The 13,913-nt window shown below is 42.4% G+C and overlaps 1 long non-coding RNA gene across 8 annotated transcripts in view; it reads right to left on the reverse strand.

The window, feature by feature from the left end:
- LOC129059443 (uncharacterized) overlaps positions 1 to 13,401 on the reverse strand; it is a 50,319-nt gene extending 36,918 nt beyond the window's left edge. For 3 of the 8 annotated variants that reach the window (XR_008525338.2, XR_008525336.2, XR_008525329.2), the window contains exons 1-4: positions 12,632 to 13,401; positions 10,923 to 11,110; positions 9,474 to 9,549; positions 7,216 to 7,306 (exon numbers count right to left, since the gene is read on the reverse strand). This is a non-coding gene — a long non-coding RNA (uncharacterized LOC129059443). The remainder of the gene's footprint in view (positions 1 to 7,215; positions 7,307 to 9,473; positions 9,550 to 10,922; positions 11,111 to 12,631) is intronic. The other 5 variants (XR_008525339.2, XR_008525337.2, XR_008525332.2 and 2 more) reach the window with 5 other exon arrangements.
- Between the last annotated feature and the right edge of the window lie 512 nt (positions 13,402 to 13,913).

Here is a 13,913-nt window from a genome sequence, read left to right on the forward strand (position 1 = left end):
GCCGGGGAGCTCAGGAAAGCCTCTATGGAGGAGAAGATGACCAAGTTGAGTCTAGCAGGGTAAGCATACATTTGCCAAGTGAAGGCAGCAGGCTATTCTTACCGAAACAGCTGAGTGGGTGGCTCAAACCTGTAATCGCAGCACTTTGGGAGGCCGAGGCGGGCGGATCACCTGAGGTCAGAAGTTCAAGACCAGCCTGGCCAACATGGTGAAACCCTGTCTCTATTAAAAATACAAAAATTAGCCAGTCATGGTGGTGTGTGCCTGTAATCCCAGCTACTTGGGAGGCTGAGGCAGGAGAATTGCTTGAACCCGGGAGGCAGAGGTTGCAATGAGCTATCGTGCCATTGCACTCCAGCCTGGCTGACAGAGCGAGACTCCATCTCAAAAATAAATAAATAAATAAATAAATAAATAAATATAAAATAAATTGGGGAACTCTCAGAGTCTCTTGAATCTTAGCCACCTTTGTTTCTACCATCACCACCATAACTGGTAGGAATTCAATGAATTGACCTCTTAATGCTCTGGATCACAGAGGCCATAAACTTATTTCTAGTTTGGGAAAACAGAGTTGGGAGTGTAAGGTTGTATTTTGAAGTCTAAGGCTGGAACACTCCAGCGCTCAGAGCATGCTGCTGGCAAGGCAGTCAGCCCTTGAATAAGTCGTGAAGCAGTGAAATAGCTGTGTGTGGTGTCTGTCAGTCTTGGGCTTGCTTGCTCTCAGATCCACTTTTTGCCAACCCCCTACTCTGCATCTGTCTCCCCGGCTCTGCCTGGGTCCAGCCAATGAGAGGCATGGTTGAGTTTGCAAGGCAGGAGAGTGAGGCCAGTTCTTTCCCTCTCTTCCCCCATCTCAGCTTTGGCTGATGTCCGTAGCTGTGACTCAGTCTCCTATGCGGCTTCAGCTCCTGCCAGACAAGCCCACCACAATTCCAGCTTCTGTCAGGGGCTCTAGGTGCCCAGGTGTTCACCCTTTGTCTCTCCAGCCTAGAAGGTCTGTGGCTTCCTGCAGTTCCTAATTTCTGAGTTTCCACCTCAAATTCTGTTTGGCTCCTTTGATCTTCCATTCCTGAATTAAGTTCTCTCTGTTTAAAATTCTTAATTTTTCCAGACTGGACCGTGAATGATATAATATATCCCAATCAATATCTTCTCTCCCAAGTCTTTCAACTCTACATTTTGCCCTTAATTTAATATCACGGTGTACCTCTTTCCCCTCCCTCTCTATAATTTTCCCTCTTTTAGATCCAGAGCTTTCACACTGCTTATTTCTCTTGTTAGGAGGCACATGAGCTGATAATCCCATTCATACAAAGATGCATATCCCTATGGGGAGTATATGCATTTGTAAAAAAATGTCCAGGGACACAGTAATAAAAAAAGTGATGACTCACAGATGGTGGAATATCTCTTTCCTAGTGTCCTTCAGAGGCCTACGCTGCCTGCATGCTGCCACTTCTAGACTTGTGTGAATCTGTGAGCATCGCTCTGCGCCCCCACCCCAGCATTCTCTGCTCCAGATTCCTGTCCTTGGCCCCACGTGGTACTTGATGGGGGAATGTGGATGGGGCATCAAGTCTGTTGCCAACACTGGAAAATCAGCTCAGAGAGTGTATTTTGCTAGTTGTGGGTGAATAACATTTTTCAAATGTAAAGTGTACACACATTGTTATTCTTTATATATTTCTTTACAATTTGTACCAAATCCTGCACAAAAAAGAATAGTCCTCATTTTAAAAGTATGCTTCCCATACTAAGACTAACAGTTACAAAATCTCATTTTATTTGCCTCAGGCAAACATATGCTACTCTATGTGTGTATTTGATTCTGACACATTTACTGCCTCAGAACATGAACATTTTACCATTTAAAATAAACCATGGAAATTTAGATTTGGAATGGAATAAAGATTTGATAATGAGCATGGCAAATCTTAGGTCATCTGGGAAACTGCCACTTCCATGCTCAAGTACTCAGATGGACTTACACTTTGAATGTGCTCAAAGACATCTATTGGAAGGAAAGAAGTTACACATTGACACCCAGGGTGATATGGTTTGGCTCTGTGTCCCCACCCAAATCTCATCTTGAACTGTAATCCCCATATGTCAGGGGATTGACCTGGTGGGAAGTGATTGGATCACGATGATGGCTTCCCCCATGCTCTCATGATAGTGACAGAGATCTCATGAGAGTTGATGGTTTTAAGTGTGGCACTTCCTCGCTCTTTTGCTCTCTCTTTCCTGGTGCATTATGAAGAAGGTTCCTGCTTCCCCTTTGTCTTCTGCCATGATTGGAAGTTTCCTGAGGCCTCCCCAACCATGCAGAACTGTGAGTCAATTAAACTTCTTTTGTTTATAAATTACCTAGTCTCAGGTAGTATCCTTATAGCAGTGTGAAAATGGACTAATACACAGGGTTAGAGAGACCAAACATCCCATTTGCTGGGAAATGGGGGATGGGGGAGTGGGGTGTGAGGGAGTTTGCAGGATACAGGACTTTTAATACTGAAAGCAGGAAAGTCCTGGGCAACCTGGAATAAGGTGATTACCTTCTGAAGACCAGCTGGCAGGGGTAAGGCTCTGAATTTCACAGCCAATGTGCTGTGGTTGGCCAGGCTGCCAACTAGAAGGAAAGCAGCTCTCTGATTGGCCGTCCTTGACTATGTAGGGTTAGTCTTTTAGCCCATAGAGCTAAAAGGTGAAATAGTCCAACAGAAGAGATAAATGAGAACAAATAGGAAACGGGAGGAGAGAGGGTATGTGTGAGAGGAGCAGTGGTCACCAGGCAGCCTGCAATGGACCCTGGAAGAGGAAGAGAGGAAATGAAGAGGAAGGAGACCAGTAGTTCTACTATCCACAGCCAGATGACATGGATGGCTTTGTACAGCTCAGCAGCACATGCCTCAAAGGCCTAGAGCAGTGGTTCTTCATCCTACTTGGCCATTAGAATTACTTGAAAACTTCTGAAAATGCAGATGTCTGAGCTACCCACCAGGCCAATTTGAAGTAGAGTTTCTCGGGGTGGGCACAGTCACTGGTCTTTAAAAAAAAAAAAAAACTCCCAGGCTGGGCACGGTGGCTCACGCCTGTAATCCCAACACTTTGGGAGGCCAAGGCGGGTGGATCACCTGAGGTCAGGAGTTCAAGACCAGCCTGGGCAACATGGTGAAACCCTGTCTCTACAAAAATACAAAAAATTAGCTGGGCATTGTGGCCGGTGCCTGTAATCCCAGCTACTTGGGAGGCTGAGGAGAATTACTTGAAACCGGGAGGCGGAGGTTGCAGTGAGCCGAGATCCAAGATCGCACCATTGCACTCCAGCCTGGGTGACAGAGCGAGACTCAGTCAAACAAACAAACACACACTTCCCAGGTGTTCCTGATATGCAGCTAAGGTTGAAAACCATTGTCTTTGCACATCTCTGTGTGTGTTGTGAATTGAGAGAAGCATTTTGGGTGTTTTTGTTTTTTATTTTATTATTTTTAAAATAGAGATAGGGTCTCACTATGCTGCCCAGGCTGGTCTAGAACTCCTGGCCTCAAGTGATCCTCCTGCCTTGGCCTCCCATTATGCTAGGATTACAGGAATGAGCCACTGCACTTGGCCCTGGCGGGGAGGTATTCTGATCTTAACCTAAAGGATATCAGTGGGTACTCCCAGTAGTATCTGAACCAGGATACTTAATTGTGTGTATGTGTATAACAATATGTCTAGGAACAATTATCCAGGGATGATAAATAAAGAAACACACCTATTAATAGCTAGACTAATTACCACACTTCCATATCCCATCCAGTTGAGTCTAGGAACTTCGCCATCTCAAAGCGTTTCCATATTGCTGCTAAATGGCCCCTGGGGTGCTTCCTTATGAGGGCTCATAAAAATGTCTGCACAGGGTCTCTGGCTTCAGCCTCTTCATTGAGTTTCCAGACCCAGGGGCCTTCCTCTGTTGTCCCCTTGCAGCTGGAATTACCTGCATGCAATCCTCCTTCAGGGCCAGTGGGAATGGAGACTGGCAAGGAAAGCACCACTGACTTTAGCAGGGAATGAGTTCTTTCTTTAATTTTCCTCAGAACCATAGAGAACTGCGAGTTCAGGTAGAACAGAGAATGCAGGTGTTAAACATGGAGACTAACTCAGGAGTTTCCTGCTGTTGTAAAATGCTTCTCTCTCCCTTCAATCCAAGACTTTTTTCTCTAGTTCTTTTTTATCTTTTCTTTTCTTTTTTTTCTTTTTTTGAGATGGAGTCTTGCTCTGTCGCCCAGGCTGGAGTGCAGTGGCATGATCTCGGCTCACTGCAACCTCTGCCTCCCAGGTTCAAGTGATTCTCCTGCCTCAGGCTCCTGAGTAGCTGGGATTATAGGTGCATGCCACCACGCCCAGCTAATTTTGTATTTTTGTATTTTTTTTTTTTGATGGAATCTCACCCTGTCACCCAGGATGGAGTGCAATGGCATGATCTTGGCTCATTGCAACCTCCACTTCCCGGGTTCAAGAGATTCTCCTGCCCCAGCCTCCCGAGGATCTGTGACTACAGGCACCTGCCACCATGCCTGGCTAATTTTTTTGTATCTTTTAGTAGAGACGGGGTTTCACCATGTTGGTCAGGCTGGTCTCGAACTCCTAACCTCATGATCTTCCCACCTCAGCCTCCCAAAGTGCTGGGATTACAGGCTTGGGCCTCCACGCCTGACCTCTAGTTCTTATTTCTTGCTTTGGAATCAACTTCCTTCAGGATGACTTTATGAAGGGAAGATTCACTTTCATTAGGAGAAAACACGGCCTAGCCCTGGGGCTTAAGACTCCAATGGGATTTAATAGTCCAACATGAGCCCTCTGTGCTTTTCAGTGTTTAGAAGGCATCTCTGGTAGGTAAGACATCAATAGTACAGTTCATGGTGAATGTCTGCCAAGCTTAGTGCAGCTCCTTTCCAGTCTCCCCTACATGTGGGTTAAGGTAAATGTTGTTTACTCTGTAGATATCCTAGCAACATTAACTCTTCATCTTCTATGAGTAATTGTCAAATAACTTCTCAAGAACAAAGACAGGCTGGGCATAGTGGCTCATGCCTGTAATCCTAACATTGGGAGGCTGAGGTGGGAGGATCGCTTGAGGCAGGAGTTTAAGACCAGCCTGGGCAGCATAGCGAGATTCTATCTCTCCAAAAAAAAAAAAAAAAATAGCCAGGTGTGGTGGCATACCTGTAGTCCAAGCTACAGGTGTGAGTTGGAGGCTGAGATGAAAGGATTCCTTGAGCCCAGGAGAGTCAGACTGTAATGAGCCATGATTGCACCACTGCATTCCAGTTTAGGTGATAGAGTGAAACCCTGTCTCTAAAATCAAAACAAAACAAAACAGAAAAACAAGGACAAAACTTCTACTTCTTGTCTCAACCAAATAGAAACCAGGACAAAATATGCAAAGCAAGAGTTTCCAAACATGGGACCATAGGCAATAAAGGACCATGATCCTTGAGTGAAGGAAGCAGATGAGATGAGCCCTCCAAGTGCCCCAGTTCAAGGCTGGGCAGAGTAACCAGGCTGCAGCACTGGGCAGGAGAATCAAAGAGGTGCTGATGGCCTCTCTGGGTTGAAGAGACAAAGTGTAGAGTTTGGGGAGGCCAGTGGCTAGAACACACAGGACAGATTGCTGGAAAGGAGACGGCTGAATAAAGTGAATGCTCTGAGTCTGCAAGAGGTTCTCCCACAGTCTAGCTGAGTCTAAATCAGCTAATGCAAGTGAGAAAATTGCTATGGCCAGAAAAAGAACCTCCAGAAAGAAGCAGAGGGAATGATCTTCAGAAATTACACCAGCTCTTAGTAGTCAGAATGGAAAGGTCTCCTAGCACATGGACTACAAAGTAGAGCCTTGAGATGGATGGGCCAAACCAACCTAGACTGCTCTAGACTCACCTGGGAAAGCTGAAAAACAAGCCTCAAATGGACCAAACCGTTTCCAACTGGCTTAGCTGAGTCTCAGAACAAAGTTGAAAATATTTAAAGGACTATATTATGACAAACAAACAACAACAAAACCCAAAAGGTAAAGTTCACAATGTCTGTCACCTAACCAAAAGTGGCAAAGAAGCAGAAAATGTGGCTTATGGCCAGGAGGAAATGCAACCAATAAGAGCAGACCCAGGAATGACAAAAATGACTAAATTAGTATACAAAGACATTAAAATGGCCTTTATAAGTATCCCCTATATGCTATAGAAGGGAGAGGAAAGCATGAGCATGATGAAGAGGGAAATGGAAGACAAAAAACCCAAATCAAAATTTTGGTGATGAAAGAATAATGTTTGAGATGAAAAATACACTGAATGGGGATTAGCAGCAGATAATACATCATAATGAAATAGAGTTTATCCCCAAGAATGCAAGGTTTAACACTGAAAAATCAATTACTACTTTGCTACACTAAAATATTCAAAAAGGAAAACCATATGAACATCAAAAAACCTTCTGTCAAAATTAAACATCCAATCATGATCAACCTCCCCCCACCCAAAACCAGGAATAGTAGGGACTTTTTCAATGTGAAAAACATCTATGAAAAACATCCAGCTAACATCATAATCATGAAAAGACTGAATTCTTTTCTACTAAGATTAGAAACGAGCAGGATATGCACACTCACTACTTCTACTTAACATTTTTTTTCTGGAGGTCCTAGCAAAAGGGAAGAAATAGAAATAAAAGGTATACAGATGTAAAAGGAAGAAATAAAACTATCCTTATTGGCAAACAACATGATTGCCTGTGAGAAAATCTTAATCTACAAAACAGTTATAAGAATTTATAAAAGTGAATTTAGCAAGGTTGTATAGTACAAGATCAATATATCAACACCAATGTCATTTCTAAATACTATCAATGAACAATCATGAAATGACTTAAAACATACCATTTACTGTTGCATCAAAAAATATGAATTATGTAGAGATAAGTCTAGTGAAAGTCATGCAAGATATGTACACTGAAAACTACAAAATACAGCTGAGAGAACTTAAAAGAAAACCTAAACAAATGAAGAGATAAGCCATGCTTATGGATCAGAGGATTCAATATCATTAAAGTGTCAATTCTAAAATTGACCGATGGTTCAACCCAATCCTAATTTAAACCCCAGCAAAATTTTTAATTCTTATTTTATTTATTCATTTATTATTTATTTATTTATTTATTTAAAGACTAGGTCTACGTTACCCAGGCCGGTCTCGAACTGCTAGCCTCAAGCGTTCCTTCCGCCTCAGCCTCTTGAGTAGCTGCGACTACAGGTGCTCGCCACTGTGTCTAGCTAAGATTTTTTGTTGTTGTTAGAAATTTACAAACTGAAACTAAAATGTATATGAAAATACAAAAGACTTAGTATAGCCAAAATAATTTTGAAAATGAACTAAGCTGAAAGTCTTAAGCTACTTGATTTTAAGGCTTTTCAGAAAGTTAATATGATCAAAACAGTGTGATGTTGGTGTAAAGATATATTATCAATGTGGATTGGTACATATGTAAAGCTACACATCAGCTGGGCGTGGTGAGAGGCCGAGGTGGGTGGATCATTAGAGGCCAGGAGTTTGAGGCCAGCCTAGCCAACATGGTGAAACCTCGTCTCTACTAAAACTACAAAAATTAGCTGGGCATGGTGGCACATGCCTGTAATCCCAGTTACTCAGGTGGCTGAGGCATGAGAATTGCTTGACCCTGGAGGCAGAGGTTGCAGTGAGCTGAGATCATGCCACTGCACTCCAGCCTGGGTGACAGAGCAAGACTCTGTCTCAAAAAAAAAAAAAAAATATATATATATATATATACACACACACATATATATACACATATATATATACACATATATACATATATATATAAATCAAAGGAATAGAATAGAGTCCAAAAATACACCCATACATGTACAGCCAATTGATTTTTTGACAAAGATGCCAAGGCAATTAGGGAAAAAATAATATTTTCAAAAAATGGTGCTGAAATGGTTGGATAGCCTTATGCAAAAACGTGAACTTCAGCTCATACCTTACTGAATCATAGACCTGAAATGTAAGAGCTAACATCAGAAAACTTCTAAAAAAAAATAAAGAAAATCAGCATCCTTGGGATAACCCAAAGGGCAACCCAAATGTCCATCAGCAGGTGAATGGATACACAAATGTGGTGTGCCCACCCAATAGAATACAATACAATAGAATATGATTCAGCAATGAAAATGAACAAACTAATGATACACTCATCAAAATGGATGAATCTCAAAATCATTATGCTGAATGAAAGAAGCCAGACAAAAAGAGTGCATACTGTATGAGTCCATTTATATAAAATTTTAGAAAATGCAAACTAACTCACAGTGACAAAGTAGACCAATGGTTGCATGGGGTGATGGGGGAGAAAAGGTGGGAAGGAGAGATTTCTTTATTTTATTTTAAGTTCTGGGGTACATGTGCAGGATGTGCAGGTTTGTTATATAGCTAAACGTGTGCCATGGTGGTTTGCTGCACCTATCAACCCATCACCTAGGTATTAAGCCCCGCATGCATTAGCTATTTATCCTGATGCTCTCCCTCCCTCCACCTTCCCGACAGGCCCCAATGTGTGTTGTTCTCCTCCCTGCATCCATGTGTTCTCATTGTTCAGTTCACACTTATAACGAGAACATGTGGTGTTTGATTTTCTGTTCCTGTGTTAGTTTGCTGAGGATAATGGCTTCTAGCTCCACCCAAATCCCTGCTGAGGCCATGATCTCATTCCTTTTTATGGTTGCATAGTATTCTATGGTGTATATGTACCACATTTTCTTTATCCAGTCTATCATTGATGGGCATTTGGGTTGATTCCATGTCTTTGCTGTTGTGAATAGTGCTGCAATGAACATATGCATGCATGTACCTTTATAACAGAATGATTGATATTTTGGGGGGTGTATACCCAGTAATGGGACTGCTGGGTCAAATGATATTTCTGGTTCTAGATCTTTGAGGAATCACCACACTGTCTTCCACAATGGTTGAACTAATTTACATTCCCACAAACAGTGTAAAAGTGTTCCTATTTCTCCACAGCCTTGCCAGCATCTGTTTCTTGAGTTTTTAATAATTGCCGTTCTGACTGTTATGAGATGGTATTTCATTGTGGTTTTGATTTGCATTTCTCTAATGATCAGTGATGTTGAGCCCCCCCATGTCTGCCTACATCCCTTAGGCCAAAACCCAGTTACATGGCAGGGAGGTTGGCAAATATAGTCCTCTCCATGCCAAGAAACTAGAGTAGTGTTTTCATTTATATATTTCACCAGTCCCTGCCAGGAGAAAAATAAATTGCTCTCCATCAAGGAGCTATGCACATAATAACATGTATTACAAAACAGAAACATGTTTCTGAGCCAAAATACCTATATTTGGATTCGTTCACAGTTTTTCCCCACAAGGCATTTGCTTTATATCTCTTATATCTCTTACCTAAAGAGCCTATTTAAGGACTTCTTCTCATGAAGGAATAGTTTCTGCACCAAAGGGAATTCCAAGTCTCCAACTCCTAGGAGAGAGAAAATTGGTTATAGTTTTCAAATCATTGCCACTGCCTCCCCAACTCCTTTCCACCTCTCTCCCTAAGGTTTCAAATCTTTCAGTCCTGTCTGAGCAAAGTCTGTGGCTATGTGCCCTATGCCGTCTGCATCTGCACCTGCATCTGCTTGAGGGGAAACTGAGTTCAGCATAATGACACAGAGCCACCAAGAATATTATAGCAGGATAAAGGGACTTCTTACCGGCCAGATAGCCTCAATTTGTGACCATTTGGACAGGCAGTGACAGTGACAAGATGTGAATTCAAGGGCTTTCACTCCCAGTTGTGTGACCTTGGGCAAGATAAATCCTTCTGAAAGCCTCAGTTTCTTCATTGATCACAAATATGGGGGCAATTATAATACTGTCAAAGTCAATTAAACAAAGAGTTACTGAGCACTGTGATGAAACAGTAAAAAATACATCAAAACGCTATAATCCTTGTGGAACTTGCAGTCTAGAGTTAGATGCAGAGAAGCAAAGACAGTTAATATTATGCATGAAAGTCTATGATAGGAACAATATCCATCTTACCTCATAAAGTTACTGTGAGGATCAAATGAGGTCTAATAAATGTATTTAAGCTGTACATAAACTGTGAAATGCCCTATAAATGCTCATTACTGCCATAAAGCAAACAGGCCCTGATGTCATCTGAGTGCCATTACATCCCTGCCACTAATCCAAATGCGTGAAATGGAGAATTCAGAGAATTACCCAAGTGTATAACACATTTGTACAAAAATGGAATTAAATGAGATAGTAATACATGTGGAAGCATTCTGTAAAATCACATGCTACACACATGTAATTTATTCAAATGGTTATTTCTGATGTTTATTACCAAGGACACAGCCTTTGTGGTTCAAAATGCCCTTTCCATGATGGGATAGGAAAGGCTGCTATTTTTCAGCCTTAAGTACATGATCCATGATGTAGGTGATTATCAGCCTGCTGACTGCAACACAAAAGTACATCTCCCTGAGCTCATCTTGGGAGGAAGGGCATGGGGGTACACTGGTAGGATTTTAATGCCCCAAAGAGCACATTTCCACACACACAAGAGAGAAAAGATACTTTGTACTTTGTTGCAATATTTATTCCCACCTCCCCTGTCCACCTTCCCCATTACAAACCCCATAAGGTCTTCTACAATATCCCTCTATCTTCATGCTGACATAACATATCACATCTTCATGGTTACCCAGGGGGCTTTCCCTGTAGCAAATTCTCTTGAGGCAGTGGGTCTCTCCCAGACCAAACCCAGCAGAGCTTCTAACCAGGTGGATGTGGTCCTGGGGCACCTGTTGACCTTTCCTGTGTCAGAATGTCACTGACACTCACCTGTGGGGGCCAACAGCTGGCTCTGCTCAGAGAGAGATGATCTAAGTGTCGGGCTTCCAAGTCTAGAGCATGGGTTGATTTTTCTAATATTTTGATTTGCAACTTGGATTTTTAGCATCAGTTTCCTCGGGCGACTCCTGAGGTGGAGACTAGGCTCATGGTTCTCACACTTTCGTGGATTGGACTACCTGTTCCATGTAAACACAGACACGTAATTAGATATTCCATTCTCTGAGGAACTGAATACACAGTTTTCTAAACCCAGTGGTATTATTTATGGTGAACTTCAAGATACCCAGGGAACAAATATTGTTGGTTTCTTCAGGTAGCCAAAAATAGGAAAAATAAGAATGAACAGATTTAGGTCCAATTCTAGAACTCTGTTTCTCCCTGTGACTCCAAGGATTTTAATGGGAGGTCATTGTTTCAACTCCCGAAGCTTAAGGCCTCACTCCAAGAGCTGGGTCTCCTTTAACGTTCTCTCCTCAATGTAGCATTGTTCACTCCCGCTCAGGCCAGAGCTCCATGCTCACGTCCTTTTTCTGTTTAAAGTCCCACCCCGGGCCAGATGTGGTGGCTCACTCCTGTAATCCCAACACTTTGGGAGGCCGAGGTGGGCAGACTGCTTGAGCCCAGGAGCTTGAGACCAGCCTGGACAACATGGCAAAACCCTGTCTTTACAAAAAATACAAAAATTAGCCAGGCATGGTGGTGCTTGCCTGTAGTCCCAGCTACTCAGGAGGCTGAGGTGGGAGGATCACTTGAGCCCAGGGAAGGTTGAGGCTGCAGTGAGCCAAGACTGTGCCACTGTACTCCAGCATGGGCAAGAGAATGAGACCTTGTCTCACAAATTAAATAAATAAATAAATAAATAAATAAATAAATAAATAAATAAGGCCCCATCCTGTCCCATTTAATGATGTCATTAGTATGTGATAGAGCATGTTCTATGCACTCTGGACATATTAACTATTAAATTTTCATGAACTCCTAGGAAGAAAGTCCTATTATTACCTCCACTTCTAACATCAAAACTGAGGCATAAATAAGTAATTTGTCCAACATAATAAATGACAGAGTTAGGACTGGAGCACATGGCACATGCTCTCAGCTTTAACTCACACTTCCAGGCAACACAGGAGAAACACTCTATAATAAAGAGGATGGATCTCTGGTCAGACAGGCCCGGGTTCAAATCCTGCCTCTGGGACTCACAAGCTTCACCATTTGGGAATGTTACTTACCTTCTCTGACCCTGTTTTTCTTCTATAAAATGGGCGTGATAATAATACCTACTTTGTGAGGTGGATGTGACAATCAAATGTACATAAATCACCAAGTAAAGGATTTGTCTCCATTTCCAGGCAGGTGACTTTTAAAAGATATTACATATGTATTTTATTTTAGAAATTCCAAGATGCCACTGTACCTCTCTCCATCTAGATAGCCCACAGTTGCCTTAAAGTCAAACCCAAATACCAACTGTTATCAGTTCTCTTGCTCAGGCCAGATACCTAGAGCCATCTTGGCTTCACCTCCATCCTCCATCTTCTGACCTCTATATCTAATCAGTAGACAAGACTCGTTGATTCCTCCAATTTGGGTGGAAACATCCAAATGTTTCCTCCATCACCACTGTTAAAACTTACCATGTGTCAGGTACTGTGGAAGTAATTAAAAATACCTCCAGGGGTAGATATTACTATTACCTGTATCTCCAGTTTAGTGATGAGAAAGCTGAGCCTGTAAGAGATTAAGTGGTTTGTTCAGTGTTTCATAATGAATATGTAATAGAGCAGGGACTGGAATTCACACTGTCTGATTCCAGAGCCCATGATCTCATACAATCTCAGCAGTTCCTATGGTTACACTGGACAACATGCAGCTTTGAGACGAACTGAGACTAGATCTTGCAGGTCTTTAGTTTAAATATCCCAGGAAACAGCTCATTTTGATCGAGCCAAATCAGGCACCCACTCCTAGGCCAATCACTGTGACCAGGGAGGTGAGGCCCGTAAAAAGGTGGCAGCTCTATTTTGAACCAGACAGTCTGAAGGGCAGGACTGTGGCCAGAAGGGGAAAAATGGAGGGGTGCAAGACGATACAAGGCCACTATGCTTCCCTACTCAAAAACATGTCGTGCCATTTTGACTACTTGTATATAGCACCTTGCAGGCCACTGTGATCTGACCTCTACCTCCATTTACGCCTTCATCTCTCATCATACCCCATCATACTTTCTTCTCTCAAACCACGATAAACTCCCACATTTCCTCTACCCTGTACTTTTCTGTTATTGGTCTTTCATTCTCATAGCTTCCTTAGTTAAAAATCCTTCATTCTCCAAATAGGAACACTTTTACACTGTTGGTGGGAGTGTAAATTAGTTCAACCATTGTGGAAGACAGTGTGGCGATTCCTCAAGGATCTAGAACTAGAATTACCATTTGACCCAGCAATCCCATTACTGGGTATATACCCAAGGGATTATAAATCATGCTACTACAAAGACACATGCACGCGTATGTTCATTGCAGCACTATTCACAATAGCAAAGACTTGGAACCAACGCAAATGCCCATCAATGATAGACTGGATTAAGAAAATATGGCACATGTACACCATAGAATACCATGCAGCCATAAAAAAGGATGAGTTCATGTCCTTTGCAGGGACATGGATGAAGCTGGAAACCATTATTCTCAGCAAACTATCACAAGGACAGAAAACCAAACACTGCATGTTCTCAGTCATAGGTGGGAATTGAACAATGAGATCACTTGGACACAGGGCAGAGAACATCACACACTGGGGCCTGTTAGGGGGTGGGGGGCTGGGCGAGGGATAGCATTAGGAGAAATACCTAAGGTAAATGATGAGTTGATGGGTGCAGCACACCAACATGGCACACGTATACATATGTAACAAACCTGCACATTGTGCGCGTGTATCCTAGAACTTAAGGTATTAAAAAAAAAAAATCCTTCGTTC

Source organism: Pongo abelii, chromosome 4 (genome assembly GCF_028885655.2).
Source record: "Pongo abelii isolate AG06213 chromosome 4, NHGRI_mPonAbe1-v2.0_pri, whole genome shotgun sequence".
NCBI classification, from domain to species: Eukaryota; Metazoa; Chordata; class Mammalia; order Primates; family Hominidae; genus Pongo; species Pongo abelii.